Source organism: Liolophura sinensis, chromosome 4 (assembly GCF_032854445.1).
Source record: "Liolophura sinensis isolate JHLJ2023 chromosome 4, CUHK_Ljap_v2, whole genome shotgun sequence".
Lineage (NCBI taxonomy): Eukaryota > Metazoa > Mollusca > Polyplacophora > Chitonida > Chitonidae > Liolophura > Liolophura sinensis.
Genome location: NC_088298.1, coordinates 8,026,986 through 8,041,683, shown reverse-complemented (window position 1 = coordinate 8,041,683; position 14,698 = coordinate 8,026,986). Strand labels below are relative to the sequence as shown.

Here is a 14,698-nt window from a genome sequence, read left to right as displayed (position 1 = left end):
TATTCCATGCATTTTATTTCACCACCAATATATAGCAAAGTTTTACCCCAGCACGTGCCTACGGCCATATCACGTTGAAAACACCGGTTCTCGTCCGAACACCGAAGTTCAGCAACGTCGAGCCCGGTTAGTACTTGGATGGGTGACCCCCTGGAAACACCGGGTGCTGTAGGCTAACAACCTCTTTTTTTTTTTTCTCTTTTTCTTCATTAATACAAAGATGTATATACCCATGGTGGGTGGGGAAATGTGGATATGAGTTATCGCCCCTAGCGTGACTTGTATGGTCCATCTAAGCCAAGACAGACGTGGGATGGCAGGGAGTTTGTTGTCTTCGTTCAAACGGCCATCCAGCCTCTTCACTGTTTGGTGCACTTGTTCTGATATTCCATGCATTTTATTTCACCACCAATATATAGCAAAGTTTTACCCCAGCACGTGCCTACGGCCATATCACGTTGAAAACACCGGTTCTCGTCCGAACACCGAAGTTAAGCAACGTCGAGCCCGGTTAGTACTTGGATGGGTGACCGCCTGGGAACACCGGGTGCTGTAGGCTACCAAGCTCTTTTTTTTTTCACTTTTTCTTCATTAATACAAAGATGTATATACCCATGGTGGGTGGGGAAATGTGGATATGAGTTATCGCCCCTAGCGTGACTTGTATGGTCCATCTAAGCCAAGACAGACGTGGGATGGCAGGGAGTTTGTTGTCTTCGTTCAAACGGCCATCCAGCCTCTTCACTGTTTGGTGCACTTGTTCTGATATTCCATGCATTTTATTTCACCACCAATATATAGCAAAGTTTTACCCCAGCACGTGCCTACGGCCATATCACGTTGAAAACACCGGTTCTCGTCCGAACACCGAAGTTAAGCAACGTCGAGCCCGGTTAGTACTTGGATGGGTGACCGCCTGGGAACACCGGGTGCTGTAGGCTACCAAGCTCTTTTTTTTTTCACTTTTTCTTCATTAATACAAAGATGTATGTACCCATGGTGGGTGGGGAAATGTGGATATGAGTTATCGCCCCTAGCGTGACTTGTATGGTCCATCTAAGCCAAGACAGACGTGGGATGGCAGGGAGTTTGTTGTCTTCGTTCAAACGGCCATCCAGCCTCTTCACTGTTTGGTGCACTTGTTCTGATATTCCATGCATTTTATTTCACCACCAATATATAGCAAAGTTTTACCCCAGCACGTGCCTACGGCCATATCACGTTGAAAACACCGGTTCTCGTCCGAACACCGAAGTTAAGCAACGTCGTGCCCGGTTAGTACTTGGATGGGTGACCGCCTGGGAACACCGGGTGCTGTAGGCTAACAACCTCTTTTTTTTTTTTTCTCTTTTTCTTCATTAATACAAAGATGTATGTACCCATGGTGGGTGGGGAAATGTGGATATGAGTTATCGCCCCTAGCGTGACTTGTATGGTCCATCTAAGCCAAGACAGACGTGGGATGGCAGGGAGTTTGTTGTCTTCGTTCAAACGGCCATCCAGCCTCTTCACTGTTTGGTGCACTTGTTCTGATATTCCATGCATTTCATTTCACCACCAATATATAGCAAAGTTTTACCCCAGCACCTTCCTACGGCCATATCACGTTGAAAACACCGGTTCTCGTCCGAACACCGAAGTTAAACAACGTCAAGCCCGGTTAGTACTTGGATGGGTGACCGCCTGGGAACACCGGGTGCTGTAGGCTAGCAACCTCTTTTTTTTTTTTTTTTTTTTTTTTTTACTTTTTCTTCATTAATACCAAGATGTATATACCCATGGTGGGTGGGGAAATGTGGATATGAGTTATCGCCCCTAGCGTGACTTGTATGGTCCATCTAAGCCAAGACAGACGTGGGATGGCAGGGAGTTTGTTGTCTTCGTTCAAACGGCCATCCAGCCTCTTTACTGTTTGGTGCACTTGTTCTGATATTCCATGCATTTTATTTCACCACCAATATATAGCAAAGTTTTACCCCAGCACGTGCCTACGGCCATATCACGTTGAAAACACCGGTTCTCGTCCGAACACCGAGGTTGAGCAACGTCGAGCCCGGTTAGTACTTGGATGGGTGACCGCCTGGGAACACCGGGTGCTGTAGGCTAACAACCTCTTTTTTTTTCTCTCTCTGTTTCTTCATATATACAAAGATGTATGTACCCATGGTGGGTGGGGAAATGTGGATATGAGTTATCGCCCCTAGCGTGACTTGTATGGTCCATCTAAGCCAAGACAGACGTGGGATGGCAGGGAGTTTGTTGTCTTCGTTCAAACGGCCATCCAGCCTCTTCACTGTTTGGTGCACTTGTTCTGATATTCCATGCATTTTATTTCACCACCAATATATAGCAAAGTTTTACCCCAGCACGTGCCTACGGCCATATCACGTTGAAAACACCGGTTCTCGTCCGAACACCGAAGTTAAGCAACGTCGAGCCCGGTTAGTACTTGGATGGGTGACCGCCTGGGAACACCGGGTGCTGTAGGCTACCAAGCTCTTTTTTTTTTCACTTTTTCTTCATTAATACAAAGATGTATGTACCCATGGTGGGTGGGGAAATGTGGATATGAGTTATCGCCCCTAGCGTGACTTGTATGGTCCATCTAAGCCAAGACAGACGTGGGATGGCAGGGAGTTTGTTGTCTTCGTTCAAACGGCCATCCAGCCTCTTCACTGTTTGGTGCACTTGTTCTGATATTCCATGCATTTTATTTCACCACCAATATATAGCAAAGTTTTACCCCAGCACGTGCCTACGGCCATATCACGTTGAAAACACCGGTTCTCGTCCGAACACCGAAGTTAAGCAACGTCGTGCCCGGTTAGTACTTGGATGGGTGACCGCCTGGGAACACCGGGTGCTGTAGGCTAACAACCTCTTTTTTTTTTTTCTCTTTTTCTTCATTAATACAAAGATGTATGTATCCATGGTGGGCGGGGAAATGTGGATATGAGTTATCGCCCCTAGCGTGACTTGTATGGTCCATCTAAGCCAAGACAGACGTGGGATGGCAGGGAGTTTGTTGTCTTCGTTCAAACGGCCATCCAGCCTCTTCACTGTTTGGTGCACTTGTTCTGATATTCCATGCATTTCATTTCACCACCAATATATAGCAAAGTTTTACCCCAGCACCTTCCTACGGCCATATCACGTTGAAAACACCGGTTCTCGTCCGAACACCGAAGTTAAACAACGTCAAGCCCGGTTAGTACTTGGATGGGTGACCGCCTGGGAACACCGGGTGCTGTAGGCTAGCAACCTCTTTTTTTTTTTTTTTTTTTTTTTTTCACTTTTTCTTCATTTATACCAAGATGTATATACCCATGGTGGGTGGGGAAATGTGGATATGAGTTATCGCCCCTAGCGTGACTTGCATGGTCCATCTAAGCCAAGACAGACGTGGGATGGCAGGGAGTTTCTTGTCTTCGTTCAAACGGCCATCCAGCCTCTTCACTGTTTGGTGCACTTGTTCTGATATTCCATGCATTTTATTTCACCACCAATATATAGCAAAGTTTTACCCCAGCACGTGCCTACGACCATATCACGTTGAAAACACCGGTTCTCGTCCGAACACCGAGGTTGAGCAACGTCGAGCCCGGTTAGTACTTGGATGGGTGACCGCCTGGGAACACCGGGTGCTGTAGGCTAACAACCTCTTTTTTTTTCTCTCTCTGTTTCTTCATATATACAAAGATGTATGTACCCATGGTGGGTGGGGAAATGTGGATATGAGTTATCGCCCCTAGCGTGACTTGTATGGTCCATCTAAGCCAAGACAGACGTGGGATGGCAGGGAGTTTGTTGTCTTCGTTCAAACGGCCATCCAGCCTCTTCACTGTTTGGTGCACTTGTTCTGATATTCCATGCATTTTATTTCACCACCAATATATAGCAAAGTTTTACCCCAGCACGTGCCTACGGCCATATCTAGTTGAAAACACCGGTTCTCGTCCGAACACCGAAGTTAAGCAACGTCGAGCCCGGTTAGTACTTGGATGGGTGACCGCCTGGGAACACCGGGTGCTGTAGGCTAGCAACCTCTTTTTTTTTTCTCTTTTTCTTCATTAATACCAAGATGTATATACCCATGGTGGGTGGGGAAATGTGGATATGAGTTATCGCCCCTAGCGTGACTTGTATGGTCCATCTAAGCCAAGACAGACGTGGGATGGCAGGGAGTTTGTTGTCTTCGTTCAAACGGCCATCCAGCCTCTTCACTGTTTGGTGCACTTGTTCTGATATTCCATGCATTTCATTTCACCACCAATATATAGCAAAGTTTTACCCCAGCACGTGCCTACGGCCATATCACGTTGAAAACACCGGTTCTCGTCCGAACACCGAGGTTGAGCAACGTCGAGCCCGGTTAGTACTTGGATGGGTGACCTCCTGGTAACACCGGGTGCTGTAGGCTAGCAACCTCTTTTTTTTTTCACTTTTTCTTCATTAATACCAAGATGTATATACCCATGGTGGGTGGGGAAATGTGGATATGAGTTATCGCCCCTAGTGTTACCTGTATGGTCCATCTAAGCCAAGACAGACGTGGGATGGCAGGGAGTTTGTTGTCTTCGTTCAAACGGCCATCCAGCCTCTTCACTGTTTGGTGCACTTGTTCTGATATTCCATGCATTTTATTTCACCACCAATATATAGCAAAGTTTTACCCCAGCACGTGCCTACGGCCATATCACGTTGAAAACACCGGTTCTCGTCCGAACACCGAAGTTCAGCAACGTCGAGCCCGGTTAGTACTTGGATGGGTGACCGCCTGGAAACACCGGGTGCTGTAGGCTAACAACCTCTTTTTTTTTTTTCTCTTTTTCTTCATTAATACAAAGATGTATATACCCATGGTGGGTGGGGAAATGTGGATATGAGTTATCGCCCCTAGCGTGACTTGTATGGTCCATCTAAGCCAAGACAGACGTGGGATGGCAGGGAGTTTGTTGTCTTCGTTCAAACGGCCATCCAGCCTCTTCACTGTTTGGTGCACTTGTTCTGATATTCCATGCATTTTATTTCACCACCAATATATAGCAAAGTTTTACCCCAGCACGTGCCTACGGCCATATCACGTTGAAAACACCGGTTCTCGTCCGAACACCGAAGTTAAGCAACGTCGAGCCCGGTTAGTACTTGGATGGGTGACCGCCTGGGAACACCGGGTGCTGTAGGCTAACAACCTCTTTTTTTTTCTCTCTCTGTTTCTTCATTAATACAAAGATGTATGTACCCATGGTGGGTGGGGAAATGTGGATATGAGTTATCGCCCCTAGCGTGACTTGTATGGTCCATCTAAGCCAAGACAGACGTGAGATGGCAAGGAGTTTGTTGTCTTCGTTCAAACGGCCATCCAGCCTCTTCACTGTTTGGTGCACTTGTTCTGATATTCCATGCATTTTATTTCACCACCAATATATAGCAAAGTTTTACCCCAGCACGTGCCTACGGCCATATCACGTTGAAAACACCGGTTCTCGTCCGAACACCGAAGTTAAGCAACGTCGAGCCCGGTTAGTACTTGGATGGGTGACCGCCTGGGAACACCGGGTGCTGTAGGCTACCTAGCTCTTTTTTTTTTCACTTTTTCTTCATTTATACAAAGATGTATGTACCCATGGTGGGTGGGGAAATGTGGATATGAGTTATCGCCCCTAGCGTGACTTGTATGGTCCATCTAAGCCAAGACAGACGTGGGATGGCAGGGAGTTTGTTGTCTTCGTTCAAACGGCCATCCAGCCTCTTCACTGTTTGGTGCACTTGTTCTGATATTCCATGCATTTTATTTCACCACCAATATATAGCAAAGTTTTACCCCAGCACGTGCCTACGGAAATATCACGTTGAAAACACCGGTTCTCGTCCGAACACCGAAGTTAAGCAACGTCGAGCCCGGTTAGTACTTGGATGGGTGACCGCCTGGGAACACCGGGTGCTGTAGGCTAACAACCTCTTTTTTTTTTTTTCTCTTTTTCTTCATTAATACAAAGATGTATGTACCCATGGTGGGTGGGGAAATGTGGATATGAGTTATCGCCCCTAGCGTGACTTGTATGGTCCATCTAAGCCAAGACAGACGTGGGATGGCAGGGAGTTTGTTGTCTTCGTTCAAACGGCCATCCAGCCTCTTCACTGTTTGGTGCACTTGTTCTGATATTCCATGCATTTTATTTCACCACCAATATATAGCAAAGTTTTACCCCAGCACGTGCCTACGGCCATATCACGTTGAAAACACCGGTTCTCGTCCGAACACCGAAGTTAAGCAACGTCGAGCCCGGTTAGTACTTGGATGGGTGACCGCCTGGGAACACCGGGTGCTGTAGGCTAGCAACCTCTTTTTTTTTTCACTTTTTCTTCATTAATACCAAGATGTATATACCCATGGTGGGTGGGGAAATGTGGATATGAGTTATCGCCCCTAGCGTGACTTGTATGGTCCTTCTAAGCCAAGACAGACGTGGGATGGCAGGGAGTTTGTTGTCTTCGTTCAAACGGCCATCCAGCCTCTTCACTGTTTGGTGCACTTGTTCTGATATTCCATGCATTTTATTTCACCACCAATATATAGCAAAGTTTTACCCCAGCACGTGCCTACGGCCATATCACGTTGAAAACACCGGTTCTCGTCCGAACACCGAAGTTAAGCAACGTCGAGCCCGGTTAGTACTTGGATGGGTGACCGCCTGGGAACACCGGGTGCTGTAGGCTAGCAACCTCTTTTTTTTTGTCTTTTTTTTTTCACTTTTTCTTCATTAATACCAAGATGTATATACCCATGGTGGGTGGGGAAATGTGGATATGAGTTATTGCCCCTAGCGTGACTTGTATGGTCCATCTAAGCCAAGACAGACGTGGGATGGCAGGGAGTTTGTTGTCTTCGTTCAAACGGCCATCCAGCCTCTTCACTGTTTGGTGCACTTGTTCTGATATTCCATGCATTTTATTTCACCACCAATATATAGCAAAGTTTTACCCCAGCCGGTGCCTACGGCCATATCACGTTGAAAACACCGGTTCTCGTCCGAACACCGAAGTTAAGCAACGTCGAGCCCGGTTAGTACTTGGATGGGTGACCGCCTGGGAACACCGGGTGCTGTGGGCTAACAACCTCTTTTTTTTTTTTTCTCTCTCTTTTTCTTCATTAATACAAAGATGTATATACCCATGGTGGGTGGGGAAATGTGGATATGAGTTATCGCCCCTAGCGTGACTTGTATGGTCCATCTAAGCCAAGACAGACGTGGGATGGCAGGGAGTTTGTTGTCTTCGTTCAAACGGCCATCCAGCCTCTTCACTGTTTGGTGCACTTGTTCTGATATTCCATGCATTTTATTTCACCACCAATATATAGCAAAGTTTTACCCCAGCACGTGCCTATGGCCATATCACGTTGAAAACACCGGTTCTCGTCCGAACACAGAGGTTAAGCAACGTCGAGCCCGGTTAGTACTTGGATGGGTGACCGCCTGGGAACACCGGGTGCTGTAGGCTAACAACCTCTTTTTTTTTTTTTTCTCTCTCTTTTTCTTTATTAATACCAAGATGTATGTACCCATGGTGGGTGGGGAAATGTGGATATGAGTTATCGCCCCTAGCGTGACTTGTATGGTCCATCTAAGCCAAGACAGACGTGGGATGGCAGGGAGTTTGTTGTCTTCGTTCAAACGGCCATCCAGCCTCTTCACTGTTTGGTGCACTTGTTCTGATATTCCATGCATTTTATTTCACCACCAATATATAGCAAAGTTTTACCCCAGCACGTGCCTACGGCCATATCACGTTGAAAACACCGGTTCTCGTCCGAACACCGAAGTTAAGCAACGTCGAGCCCGGTTAGTACTTGGATGGGTGACCGCCTGGGAACACCGGGTGCTGTAGGCCAGCAACCTCTTTTTTTTTTCACTTTTTCTTGATTAATACCAAGATGTATATACCCATGGTGGGTGGGGAAATGTGGATATGAGTTATCGCCCCTAGCGTGACTTGTATGGTCCATCTAAGCCAAGACAGACGTGGGATGGCAGGGAGTTTGTTGTCTTCGTTCAAACGGCCATCCAGCCTCTTCACTGTTTGGTGCACTTGTTCTGATATTCCATGCATTTTATTTCACCACCAATATATAGCAAAGTTTTACCCCAGCACCTGCCTACGGCCATATCACGTTGAAAACACCGGTTCTTGTCCGAACACCGAGGTTAAACAACGTCGAGCCCGGTTAGTACTTGGATGGGTGACCGCCTGGGAACACCGGGTGCTGTAGGCTAACAACCTCTTCTTTTTTTTTTTTTTTTTTTCTTTTTCTGCATTAATACAAAGATGTATGTACCCATGGTGGGTGGGGAAATGTGGATATGAGTTATCGCCCCTAGCGTGACTTGTATGGTCCATCTAAGCCAAGACAGACGTGGGATGGCAGGGAGTTTGTTGTCTTCGTTCAAACGGCCATCCAGCCTCTTCACTGTTTGGTGCACTTGTTCTGATATTCCATGCATTTTATTTCACCACCAATATATAGCAAAGTTTTACCCCAGCACGTGCCTACGGCCATATCACTATGAAAACACCGGTTCTCGTCCGAACACCGAGGTTAAGCAACGTCGAGCCCGGTTAGTACTTGGATGGGTGACCGCCTGGGAACACCGGGTGCTGTAGGCTAACAACCTCTTTTTTTTTTTTTTTTTTTTCTTTTTCTGCATTAATACAAAGATGTATGTACCCATGGTGGGTGGGGAAATGTGGATATGAGTTATCGCCCCTAGCGTGACTTGTATGGTCCATCTAAGCCAAGACAGACGTGGGATGGCAGGGAGTTTGTTGTCTTCGTTCAAACGGCCATCCAGCCTCTTCACTGTTTGGTGCACTTGTTCTGATATTCCATGCATTTTATTTCACCACCAATATATAGCAAAGTTTTACCCCAGCACGTGCCTACGGCCATATCACGTTGAAAACACCGGTTCTCGTCCGAACACCGAAGTTAAGCAACGTCGAACCCGGATAGTACTTGGATGGGTGACCGCCTGGGAACACCGGGTGCTGTAGGCTAACAACCTCTTTTTTTTTTTTTTTTTCTCTTTTTCTTCATTAATACAAAGATGTATGTACCCATGGTGGGTGGGGAAATGTGGATATGAGTTATCGCCCCTAGCGTGACTTGTATGGTCCATCTAAGCCAAGACAGACGTGGGATGGCAGGGAGTTTGTTGTCTTCGTTCAAACGGCCATCCAGCCTCTTCACTGTTTGGTGCACTTGTTCTGATATTCCATGCATTTTATTTCACCACCAATATATAGCAAAGTTTTACCCCAGCACCTGCCTACGGCCATATCACGTTGAAAACACCGGCTCTCATCCGAACACCGAAGTTAAGCAACGTCGAGCCCGGTTAGTACTTGGATGGGTGACCGCCTGGGAACACCGGGTGCTGTAGGCTAACAACATCTTTTTTTTTCTCTTTTTCTTCATTAATACAAAGATGTATGTACCCATGGTGGGTGGGGAAATGTGGATATGAGTTATCGCCCCTAGCGTGACTTGTATGGTCCATCTAAGCCAAGACAGACGTGGGATGGCAGGGAGTTTGTTGTCTTCGTTCAAACGGCCATCCAGCCTCTTCACTGTTTGGCGCACTTGTTCTGATATTCCATGCATTTTATTTCACCACCAATATATAGTAAAGATTTACCTCAGCACCTGCCTACGGCCATATCACGTTGAAAACACCGGTTCTCGTCCGAACACCGAAGTTAAGCAACGTCGAGCCCGGTTAGTACTTGGATGGGTGACCGCCTGGGAACACCGGGTGCTGTAGGCTAACAACCTCTTTTTTTTTTTCTCTTTTTCTTCATTAATACAAAGATGTATGTACCCATGGTGGGTGGGGAAATGTGGATATGAGTTATCGCCCCTAGCGTGACTTGTATGGTCCATCTAAGCCAAGACAGACGTGGGATGGCAGGGAGTTTGTTGTCTTCGTTCAAACGGCCATCCAGCCTCTTCACTGTTTGGTGCACTTGTTCTGATATTCCATGCATTTTATTTCACCACCAATATATAGCAAAGTTTTACCCCAGCACGTGCCTACGGCCATATCACGTTGAAAACACCGGTTCTCGTCCGAACACCGAAGTTAAGCAACGTCAAGCCCGGTTAGTACTTGGATGGGTGACCTCCTGGGAACACCGGGTGCTGTAGGCTAACAACCTCTTTTTTTTTTTTTTTCTCTCTGTTTTTCTTCATTAATACAAAGATGTATGTACCCATGGTGGGTGGGGAAATGTGGATATGAGTTATCGCCCCTAGCGTGACTTGTATGGTCCATCTAAGCCAAGACAGACGTGGGATGGCAGGGAGTTTGTTGTCTTCGTTCAAACGGCCATCCAGCCTCTTCACTGTTTGGTGCACTTGTTCTGATATTCCATGCGTTTTATTTCACCACCAATATATAGCAAAGTTTTACCCCAGCACCTGCCTACGGCCATATCACGTTGAAAACACCGGTTCTCGTCCGAACACCGAAATTAAGCAACGTCGAGCCCGGTTAGTACTTGGATGGGTGACCGCCTGGGAACACCGGGTGCTGTAGGCTAGCAACCTCTTTTTTTTTTCTTTTATTTTTCACTTTTTCTTCATTAATACCAAGATGTATATACCCATGGTGGGTGGGGAAATGTGGATATGAGTTATCGCCCCTAGCGTGACTTGTATGGTCCATCTAAGCCAAGACAGACGTGGGATGGCAGGGAGTTTGTTGTCTTCGTTTAAACGGCCATCCAGCCTCTTCACTGTTTGGTGCACTTGTTCTGATATTCCATGCATTTTATTTCACCACCAATATATAGCAAAGTTTTACCCCAGCACGTCCCTACGGCCATATCACGTTGAAAACACCGGTTCTTGTCCGAACACCGAGGTTAAGCAACGTCGAGCCTGGTTAGTACTTGGATGGGTGACCGCCTGGGAACACCGGGTGCTGTAGGCTAGCAACCTCTATTTTTTTTTCTCTTTTTCTCTTTTTCTTCATTAATACAAAGATGTATGTACCCTTGGTGGGTGGGGAAATGTGGATATGAGTTATCGCCCCTAGCGTGACTTGTATGGTCCATCTAAGCCAGGACAAACATGGGATGGCAGGGAGTTTGTTGTCTTCGTTCAAACGGCCATCCAGCCTCTTCACTGTTTGGTGCACTTGTTCTGATATTCCATGCAATTTATTTCACCACCAATATATAGAAAAGTTTTACCCCAGCACCTGCCTACGGCCATATCACGTTGAAAACACCGGTTCTCGTCCGAACACCGAAGTTAAGCAACGTCGAGCCCGGTTAGTACTTGCATGGGTGACCGCCTGGGAATACCGGGTGCTGTAGGCTAACAACCTCCTTTTTTTTTTTTTTTCTCTTTTTTTTCATTAATACAAAGATGTATGTACCCATGGTGGGTGGGGAAATGTGGATATGAGTTATCGCCCCTAGCGTGACTTGTATGGTCCATCTAAGCCAAGACAGACGTGGGATGGCAGGGAGTTTGTTGTCTTCGTTCAAACGGCCATCCAGTCTCTTCACTGTTTGGTGCACTTGTTCTGATATTCCATGCATTTTATTTCACCACCAATATATAGCAAAGTTTTACCCCAGCACCTGCCTACGGCCATATCACGTTGAAAACACCGGCTCTCATCCGAACACCGAAGTTAAGCAACGTCGAGCCCGGTTAGTACTTGGATGGGTGACCGCCTGGGAACACCGGGTGCTGTAGGCTAACAACATCTTTTTTTTTCTCTTTTTCTTCATTAATACAAAGATGTATGTACCCATGGTGGGTGGGGAAATGTGGATATGAGTTATCGCCCCTAGCGTGACTTGTATGGTCCATCTAAGCCAAGACAGACGTGGGATGGCAGGGAGTTTGTTGTCTTCGTTCAAACGGCCATCCAGCCTCTTCACTGTTTGGCGCACTTGTTCTGATATTCCATGCATTTTATTTCACCACCAATATATAGTAAAGATTTACCTCAGCACCTGCCTACGGCCATATCACGTTGAAAACACCGGTTCTCGTCCGAACACCGAAGTTAAGCAACGTCGAGCCCGGTTAGTACTTGGATGGGTGACCGCCTGGGAACACCGGGTGCTGTAGGCTAACAACCTCTTTTTTTTTTTCTCTTTTTCTTCATTAATACAAAGATGTATGTACCCATGGTGGGTGGGGAAATGTGGATATGAGTTATCGCCCCTAGCGTGACTTGTATGGTCCATCTAAGCCAAGACAGACGTGGGATGGCAGGGAGTTTGTTGTCTTCGTTCAAACGGCCATCCAGCCTCTTCACTGTTTGGTGCACTTGTTCTGATATTCCATGCATTTTATTTCACCACCAATATATAGCAAAGTTTTACCCCAGCACGTGCCTACGGCCATATCACGTTGAAAACACCGGTTCTCGTCCGAACACCGAAGTTAAGCAACGTCAAGCCCGGTTAGTACTTGGATGGGTGACCTCCTGGGAACACCGGGTGCTGTAGGCTAACAACCTCTTTTTTTTTTTTTTTCTCTCTGTTTTTCTTCATTAATACAAAGATGTATGTACCCATGGTGGGTGGGGAAATGTGGATATGAGTTATCGCCCCTAGCGTGACTTGTATGGTCCATCTAAGCCAAGACAGACGTGGGATGGCAGGGAGTTTGTTGTCTTCGTTCAAACGGCCATCCAGCCTCTTCACTGTTTGGTGCACTTGTTCTGATATTCCATGCGTTTTATTTCACCACCAATATATAGCAAAGTTTTACCCCAGCACCTGCCTACGGCCATATCACGTTGAAAACACCGGTTCTCGTCCGAACACCGAAATTAAGCAACGTCGAGCCCGGTTAGTACTTGGATGGGTGACCGCCTGGGAACACCGGGTGCTGTAGGCTAGCAACCTCTTTTTTTTTTCTTTTATTTTTCACTTTTTCTTCATTAATACCAAGATGTATATACCCATGGTGGGTGGGGAAATGTGGATATGAGTTATCGCCCCTAGCGTGACTTGTATGGTCCATCTAAGCCAAGACAGACGTGGGATGGCAGGGAGTTTGTTGTCTTCGTTTAAACGGCCATCCAGCCTCTTCACTGTTTGGTGCACTTGTTCTGATATTCCATGCATTTTATTTCACCACCAATATATAGCAAAGTTTTACCCCAGCACGTCCCTACGGCCATATCACGTTGAAAACACCGGTTCTTGTCCGAACACCGAGGTTAAGCAACGTCGAGCCTGGTTAGTACTTGGATGGGTGACCGCCTGGGAACACCGGGTGCTGTAGGCTAGCAACCTCTATTTTTTTTTCTCTTTTTCTCTTTTTCTTCATTAATACAAAGATGTATGTACCCTTGGTGGGTGGGGAAATGTGGATATGAGTTATCGCCCCTAGCGTGACTTGTATGGTCCATCTAAGCCAGGACAAACATGGGATGGCAGGGAGTTTGTTGTCTTCGTTCAAACGGCCATCCAGCCTCTTCACTGTTTGGTGCACTTGTTCTGATATTCCATGCAATTTATTTCACCACCAATATATAGAAAAGTTTTACCCCAGCACCTGCCTACGGCCATATCACGTTGAAAACACCGGTTCTCGTCCGAACACCGAAGTTAAGCAACGTCGAGCCCGGTTAGTACTTGCATGGGTGACCGCCTGGGAATACCGGGTGCTGTAGGCTAACAACCTCCTTTTTTTTTTTTTTTCTCTTTTTTTTCATTAATACAAAGATGTATGTACCCATGGTGGGTGGGGAAATGTGGATATGAGTTATCGCCCCTAGCGTGACTTGTATGGTCCATCTAAGCCAAGACAGACGTGGGATGGCAGGGAGTTTGTTGTCTTCGTTCAAACGGCCATCCAGTCTCTTCACTGTTTGGTGCACTTGTTCTGATATTCCATGCATTTTATTTCACCACCAATATATAGCAAAGTTTTACCCCAGCACGTGCCTACGGCCATATCACGTTGAAAACACCGGTTCTCGTCCGAACACCGAAGTTAAGCAACGTCGATCCCGGATAGTACTTGGATGGGTGACCGCCTGGGAACACCGGGTGCTGTAGGCTAACAACCTCTTTTTTTTTTTTTTTTTTTTTTTTCATTAATACAAAGATGTATGTACCCATGGTGGGTGGGGAAATGTGGATATGAGTTATCGCCCCTAGCGTGACTTGTATGGTCCATCTAAGCCAAGACAGACGTGGGATGGCAGGGAGTTTGTTGTCTTCGTTCAAACGGCCATCCAGCCTCTTCACTGTTTGGTGCACTTGTTCTGATATTCCATGCATTTTATTTCACCACCAATATATAGCAAAGTTTTACCCCAGCACGTGCCTACGGCCATATCACGTTGAAAACACCGGTTCTCGTCCGAACACCGAAGTTAAGCAACGTCGAGCCCGGTTAGTACTTGGATGGGTGACCGCCTGGGAACACCGGGTGCTGTAGGCTAACAACCTCTTTTTTTTTTTCTCTTTTTCTTCATTAATACAAAGATGTATGTACCCATGGTGGGTGGGGAAATGTGGATATGAGTTATCGCCCCTAGCGTGACTTGTATGGTCCATCTAAGCCAAGACAGACGTGGGATGGCAGGGAGTTTGTTGTCTTCGTTCAAACGGCCATCCAGCCTCTTCACTGTTTGGTGCGCTTGTTCTGATATTC

The 14,698-nt window shown here is 46.6% G+C and overlaps 1 protein-coding gene and 38 non-coding genes across 40 annotated transcripts in view; 38 read left to right on the top strand and 1 right to left on the bottom strand.

Annotated features, from left to right (window-relative positions):
• The window catches only part of LOC135464328 (serine-rich adhesin for platelets-like), a 375,213-nt gene that overhangs the window by 204,226 nt on the left and 156,289 nt on the right, over positions 1–14,698 (bottom strand). The window lies entirely within an intron of this gene.
• Positions 57–175, top strand: LOC135465230 (5S ribosomal RNA). Its single transcript, XR_010443928.1, has one exon. It is a non-coding gene; the product is annotated as a 5S ribosomal RNA (ribosomal RNA).
• LOC135465343 (5S ribosomal RNA) lies at positions 441–559 on the top strand. The gene has a single exon (XR_010444029.1). It is a non-coding gene; the product is annotated as a 5S ribosomal RNA (ribosomal RNA).
• Positions 823–941, top strand: LOC135465341 (5S ribosomal RNA). The gene has a single exon (XR_010444028.1). It is a non-coding gene; the product is annotated as a 5S ribosomal RNA (ribosomal RNA).
• LOC135465055 (5S ribosomal RNA) lies at positions 1,205–1,323 on the top strand. Its single transcript, XR_010443765.1, has one exon. It is a non-coding gene; the product is annotated as a 5S ribosomal RNA (ribosomal RNA).
• Positions 1,590–1,708, top strand: LOC135465217 (5S ribosomal RNA). Its single transcript, XR_010443916.1, has one exon. It is a non-coding gene; the product is annotated as a 5S ribosomal RNA (ribosomal RNA).
• Positions 1,987–2,105, top strand: LOC135465211 (5S ribosomal RNA). The gene has a single exon (XR_010443911.1). It is a non-coding gene; the product is annotated as a 5S ribosomal RNA (ribosomal RNA).
• Positions 2,372–2,490, top strand: LOC135465340 (5S ribosomal RNA). Its single transcript, XR_010444027.1, has one exon. It is a non-coding gene; the product is annotated as a 5S ribosomal RNA (ribosomal RNA).
• Positions 2,754–2,872, top strand: LOC135465054 (5S ribosomal RNA). The gene has a single exon (XR_010443764.1). It is a non-coding gene; the product is annotated as a 5S ribosomal RNA (ribosomal RNA).
• LOC135465216 (5S ribosomal RNA) lies at positions 3,138–3,256 on the top strand. The gene has a single exon (XR_010443915.1). It is a non-coding gene; the product is annotated as a 5S ribosomal RNA (ribosomal RNA).
• LOC135465272 (5S ribosomal RNA) lies at positions 3,535–3,653 on the top strand. Its single transcript, XR_010443968.1, has one exon. It is a non-coding gene; the product is annotated as a 5S ribosomal RNA (ribosomal RNA).
• On the top strand, positions 3,920–4,038 carry LOC135465157 (5S ribosomal RNA). Its single transcript, XR_010443860.1, has one exon. It is a non-coding gene; the product is annotated as a 5S ribosomal RNA (ribosomal RNA).
• Positions 4,302–4,420, top strand: LOC135465305 (5S ribosomal RNA). The gene has a single exon (XR_010443998.1). It is a non-coding gene; the product is annotated as a 5S ribosomal RNA (ribosomal RNA).
• Positions 4,684–4,802, top strand: LOC135465228 (5S ribosomal RNA). The gene has a single exon (XR_010443927.1). It is a non-coding gene; the product is annotated as a 5S ribosomal RNA (ribosomal RNA).
• LOC135465339 (5S ribosomal RNA) lies at positions 5,068–5,186 on the top strand. The gene has a single exon (XR_010444026.1). It is a non-coding gene; the product is annotated as a 5S ribosomal RNA (ribosomal RNA).
• Positions 5,453–5,571, top strand: LOC135465338 (5S ribosomal RNA). Its single transcript, XR_010444025.1, has one exon. It is a non-coding gene; the product is annotated as a 5S ribosomal RNA (ribosomal RNA).
• LOC135465189 (5S ribosomal RNA) lies at positions 5,835–5,953 on the top strand. Its single transcript, XR_010443890.1, has one exon. It is a non-coding gene; the product is annotated as a 5S ribosomal RNA (ribosomal RNA).
• LOC135465337 (5S ribosomal RNA) lies at positions 6,220–6,338 on the top strand. The gene has a single exon (XR_010444024.1). It is a non-coding gene; the product is annotated as a 5S ribosomal RNA (ribosomal RNA).
• Positions 6,602–6,720, top strand: LOC135465334 (5S ribosomal RNA). Its single transcript, XR_010444021.1, has one exon. It is a non-coding gene; the product is annotated as a 5S ribosomal RNA (ribosomal RNA).
• LOC135465010 (5S ribosomal RNA) lies at positions 6,996–7,114 on the top strand. Its single transcript, XR_010443723.1, has one exon. It is a non-coding gene; the product is annotated as a 5S ribosomal RNA (ribosomal RNA).
• Positions 7,385–7,503, top strand: LOC135465249 (5S ribosomal RNA). Its single transcript, XR_010443946.1, has one exon. It is a non-coding gene; the product is annotated as a 5S ribosomal RNA (ribosomal RNA).
• Positions 7,775–7,893, top strand: LOC135465348 (5S ribosomal RNA). The gene has a single exon (XR_010444034.1). It is a non-coding gene; the product is annotated as a 5S ribosomal RNA (ribosomal RNA).
• Positions 8,157–8,275, top strand: LOC135465234 (5S ribosomal RNA). The gene has a single exon (XR_010443932.1). It is a non-coding gene; the product is annotated as a 5S ribosomal RNA (ribosomal RNA).
• Positions 8,549–8,667, top strand: LOC135465256 (5S ribosomal RNA). The gene has a single exon (XR_010443953.1). It is a non-coding gene; the product is annotated as a 5S ribosomal RNA (ribosomal RNA).
• On the top strand, positions 8,939–9,057 carry LOC135465031 (5S ribosomal RNA). The gene has a single exon (XR_010443743.1). It is a non-coding gene; the product is annotated as a 5S ribosomal RNA (ribosomal RNA).
• LOC135465064 (5S ribosomal RNA) lies at positions 9,328–9,446 on the top strand. Its single transcript, XR_010443774.1, has one exon. It is a non-coding gene; the product is annotated as a 5S ribosomal RNA (ribosomal RNA).
• LOC135465322 (5S ribosomal RNA) lies at positions 9,709–9,827 on the top strand. The gene has a single exon (XR_010444014.1). It is a non-coding gene; the product is annotated as a 5S ribosomal RNA (ribosomal RNA).
• Positions 10,092–10,210, top strand: LOC135465114 (5S ribosomal RNA). The gene has a single exon (XR_010443821.1). It is a non-coding gene; the product is annotated as a 5S ribosomal RNA (ribosomal RNA).
• LOC135465137 (5S ribosomal RNA) lies at positions 10,483–10,601 on the top strand. The gene has a single exon (XR_010443842.1). It is a non-coding gene; the product is annotated as a 5S ribosomal RNA (ribosomal RNA).
• Positions 10,876–10,994, top strand: LOC135465265 (5S ribosomal RNA). Its single transcript, XR_010443961.1, has one exon. It is a non-coding gene; the product is annotated as a 5S ribosomal RNA (ribosomal RNA).
• Positions 11,267–11,385, top strand: LOC135465017 (5S ribosomal RNA). Its single transcript, XR_010443730.1, has one exon. It is a non-coding gene; the product is annotated as a 5S ribosomal RNA (ribosomal RNA).
• On the top strand, positions 11,655–11,773 carry LOC135465063 (5S ribosomal RNA). Its single transcript, XR_010443773.1, has one exon. It is a non-coding gene; the product is annotated as a 5S ribosomal RNA (ribosomal RNA).
• Positions 12,036–12,154, top strand: LOC135465311 (5S ribosomal RNA). Its single transcript, XR_010444003.1, has one exon. It is a non-coding gene; the product is annotated as a 5S ribosomal RNA (ribosomal RNA).
• LOC135465113 (5S ribosomal RNA) lies at positions 12,419–12,537 on the top strand. The gene has a single exon (XR_010443820.1). It is a non-coding gene; the product is annotated as a 5S ribosomal RNA (ribosomal RNA).
• On the top strand, positions 12,810–12,928 carry LOC135465136 (5S ribosomal RNA). The gene has a single exon (XR_010443841.1). It is a non-coding gene; the product is annotated as a 5S ribosomal RNA (ribosomal RNA).
• LOC135465264 (5S ribosomal RNA) lies at positions 13,203–13,321 on the top strand. The gene has a single exon (XR_010443960.1). It is a non-coding gene; the product is annotated as a 5S ribosomal RNA (ribosomal RNA).
• On the top strand, positions 13,594–13,712 carry LOC135465016 (5S ribosomal RNA). The gene has a single exon (XR_010443729.1). It is a non-coding gene; the product is annotated as a 5S ribosomal RNA (ribosomal RNA).
• LOC135465133 (5S ribosomal RNA) lies at positions 13,982–14,100 on the top strand. Its single transcript, XR_010443838.1, has one exon. It is a non-coding gene; the product is annotated as a 5S ribosomal RNA (ribosomal RNA).
• Positions 14,367–14,485, top strand: LOC135465298 (5S ribosomal RNA). Its single transcript, XR_010443992.1, has one exon. It is a non-coding gene; the product is annotated as a 5S ribosomal RNA (ribosomal RNA).